We start from the raw sequence: 3,888 nt of genomic DNA, 5'->3' as shown, positions 1-3,888 counted from the left end.
CTCCAGCCCCCCACGACCCTAGTGAGGATTAAGCGGTGTATAGATAATGGATGGGTGGATAATTTGATTTTGCCTTAAAAACTGCACTGATTCATTGCCATAGTTTACTACATAAGAAATGAACACATTAACCCATATTTCCTTCCACAATGGCCAACTACAATTCAGTACAACTTAGACGTCAATACAGCGCTATTAATAGTCTAATAATATAATGTAGTAGCTACATGACACCCTGAAAACAGCAATCATGTGCAATGAGTACTTTTACTCTTGAATTGGAATACTAGTACGTTTTGAGTCTGTCATTGCCTGACAGGACATCAGTGAGATGTTCCTTTCATGTTGCATTTAAGACTATGGGAAACTGCACCACCATAACCAGTCACAGATGAGATTAGTTGCGTGTAATGGTAAAACCCGATCTCAGTTTTTAAAGCGCGCTTGCACAGATTTATCTCTTATTTGTGAATCTAAATAACATTAGAATTTCTATGCCACGCAGTTATGAGATGTAACTGTTCTCTAAGTTCTCTAAGGGGCTATTCATGAAATCGTCTTTACCATTTCCAGATTTCCACTATCATAGTATACTATAACACACTACACTATTTTATAGTACATTACACTATGCAGTACTATACTATTCTCTACTGTACTATACTATATTAGTAATGATGCTATACTATACTATGCTATGCTATGCTATACTATACTATACTATACTATACTATACTGCAGTCTACTATACTATATTATGCTACACAGTACTATACTATACTACAGTCTACTATACTGTACTACACTGTACTGCAGTCTACTATACTATACTATACTATACTATACTATACTGCAGTCTACTATACTATATTATGCTACACAGTGCTATACTATACTATACTATACTATATTATACTACAGTCTACTATACTGTACTACACTGTACTGCAGTCTACTATACTATACTATACTATACTATACTATACTATACTATACTATACTATACTAGTAACTATACTATACTACACAATGCTACACTATAATATACTATACTACATTATGCTGTACTATACTGCACTCTATTTTACTGTACTATGCTGTGCTCTACTATACTATACTGGGTCTTTCCAGTAAAATTCTACAAAATAAACCTTCAGGTAACGTTCCTAAAAGGTTCCCTTAAGGTTCCTGTTTGCTGGGTATGGTCTCACCAAAAGAGGGAAGCGGTCCAGTTTCCGATGACAGTGAACGCACCACCACAATCCCGGTTCTCCATCTTCCTCTTAACAGGCGAAGGACCAACCTGCGTCTTACAGCCACTGGAATACATTCCCGCTGACAAACACTCACTCACCCAGGTACCTGAAACATTTTACACTTCAGAATCTCTCTAACGTTGTTGATATTTCTGTGTGATATGATGTAGATCCGTGGACCGGGCAGCTCATCGTCTAGCTACGGTTAGGTAGCTCCTGTCAGCAGCACTGGGAACTGGGCCGCTGGCCACTTTCCTGGTTTGATGTCAGATTTGACTAAATGATTTAATGAAATATAGCATACAATATTTGAAGCAGCCTGCCGATGCTACAAACCCCGCAGCTGGTTGTATTTGGGGGATTTTAGCTGCTGTGTCGCTGGAAGCAGCTGATGCAGTTAGCATGTAGCTAACGTTAGCAGAGTGAAACCTCTGTGCTCAAGTTAATTGAAGCTAACTGGATGTTGAAGAGAGGTCAAACGTTGTCACGAACACTAATACGCCGTTTTAAATGTCACGACCAGTGTAGGGTTAGTTCTAATTAACAGTGAAGAAGATTAGTTTAACAAACAGCTGCTTTAGTAAACGCTGGAACCGTTTAATCGTTCAGGATATAACGTTAGCTACGCTTAAAACACGTAGAAATGTATCGCCCTGTTGTGTGACGCTAACTAGCTAGCATGTGAAATAACACCGAATCATAAATAAATACTGATTATCATGCAAACAAAGGCTCTGACTGTCAGTTTAAATGTGAAATATTGAAGCTTGTAGCATCCAAACACACGTTACCTAAACGCTAGTGCCTTTTAGAGCTGCAACGATTTATCGATTAGCTGTCATCTGTTAAATTAATCGCCAACTACTTTCATAATCGACCACATTTCAAAATGCTCAGATTCCAGTTTCTTAAATGTGAATATTTCCTATATTCTTTACTCTTATATGATAGTAAACTAAATATATTTGAGTTGTGAAAAAAAAACCTGACACTGATCAACACTTTTCACCATTTTCTGACATTTTATTGACCAAACAACTAATCGATTATTCCTGATAATAACTGACAGATCCATTGACAGTGATAATATTTATTAGTTGAAGCTCTAGTGCTCTGCTGAGACAAACATCAGTCACTGTGGGACTTTTATTTTGTGGGTTCTTATTGAATTTGTGTTGTATGTGTTTCCATTTATGCGAGCAAATGAGAAGCCTTATGTTGACATAAATTGCATGGCCTATGGTATGTGGAAGCCTGAACATTTCATGTTGTTGATTATGTCTTTCTATAACAGGAGTAATTTATGCTCTGCATTCACACTTCTTAAGGAGGTTTTTCACAACCTTGTGAAACTTGGCAGCTATGGATTAGTTTCTCCCTTCATGCATGTAGTTTTAAGAGGAGATGCCTTGGATTTGTCCCCCACAATAATTAGAAGACATTTGCAAAACTGCTGAAGCATTACTCACTGACACAATGCAGATGTGTGCACAGAGGGCACAAATTGGAGTGTTAAGATTCATCAGATGGCAGGAAATTACGTGTTTGATTCTCATAATTTCCTAGAGGAGCCCCCCCTGAGAGTCCCATTCATGTGTTATCCCCAGTGTTCAAACGAAACCTACATCCATGACTTCTTTTTCGCCATATCAGCATAAGTGAGGCTGAACGTGTGTTGACGGGGATGAGGCCAGACTCACATTATGCGTTGTATTTCATCTCAGAGGTGTTGCAGGGGGTTTGAGGTGAGGGCTCTGTGAAGGCCTGTGAACCAAACTACAAAAACAATTTCTTTAAGGATCTCAGTTTGAGAATAGGGTGTTGTCTTTTTGGCTTGGGAGGTCTGGCTCTAGAATGTTGCCACAAAGTTGGAAGCTGCTGTGCAAAAACAGAGAGTGATTGATTACAACATGTATGCATACAAGAGTCATGTCTCACTAAGACAAGGACAAAAAAATTGAAATCATCCTCCATTTTATAGAGAACTTAGTGTCTCATAGTCCTCTCAGCAGTCAGTCTTTCTGGGTTTTGCATCACCATTTTAACAAAGTTTTGTTCACTAACAAGACAAAATGTGGCTTCATAAAATTAATTGCTCCTTGAAACCGGGTTCTCAGAGTGACATCTGCCAGAGAGACAACATAGGGCCTCTTCTGCACAGGCACCCCCAAAATATGAAAAGCAACAGCAGATCATTGTGTGTTCTCCACCAAACTTTACAGCTGGCACTGTGCATTCAGGCAGCTTCCAAACCTGAAATGGTCCACAGTGCTCCCACATAATAAAGCCTGATTCATCTTTATAGATGTGTTCCCAGTGCTCCTCAGTCCAGTGTCAGTGTCCTTTACACCCCCTCATGGGACCTTTGGCATTGTGCATCGTGATCTTAGGCTTGACTCCTACCCCACCATGAAAAACCACGTCACAAAACTGCTGTGTTCACAACAGTGCTGACATTGCATCCCAGTTCAGTTTGGAAGGGTTTCAAATTATATGTTGATCCCGTTCTGCAAGCTCTTGTGGCTTGCTGCTTCATGTGAAGAACTGTTGTTGCGTCCGTGTCACAATAACAGCACGTACAGATGAGTGTGTCAAACCTAGAGAAGCAGGAATCTGACAAACAGACTTTTGG

General features: G+C 39.4%; 1 protein-coding gene across 3 annotated transcripts in view; it reads left to right on the top strand.

The window, feature by feature from the left end:
• The first annotated feature begins 1,264 nt into the window (after positions 1–1,264).
• LOC103360248 (AP-2 complex subunit beta) overlaps positions 1,265–3,888 on the top strand; it is a 38,539-nt gene continuing 35,915 nt past the window's right edge. For all 3 annotated transcript variants that reach the window (XR_520345.1, XM_008285934.1, XM_008285933.1), the window contains exon 1: positions 1,265–1,358. The gene's annotated coding sequence lies outside the window, so the exon portion shown is untranslated. The remainder of the gene's footprint in view (positions 1,359–3,888) is intronic.

The sequence above is a fragment of the Stegastes partitus genome, unplaced genomic scaffold (assembly GCF_000690725.1).
Source record: "Stegastes partitus isolate 25-593 unplaced genomic scaffold, Stegastes_partitus-1.0.2 Scaffold423, whole genome shotgun sequence".
Lineage (NCBI taxonomy): Eukaryota > Metazoa > Chordata > Actinopteri > Pomacentridae > Stegastes > Stegastes partitus.
This window is presented reverse-complemented; position numbering and strand designations above follow the sequence as displayed.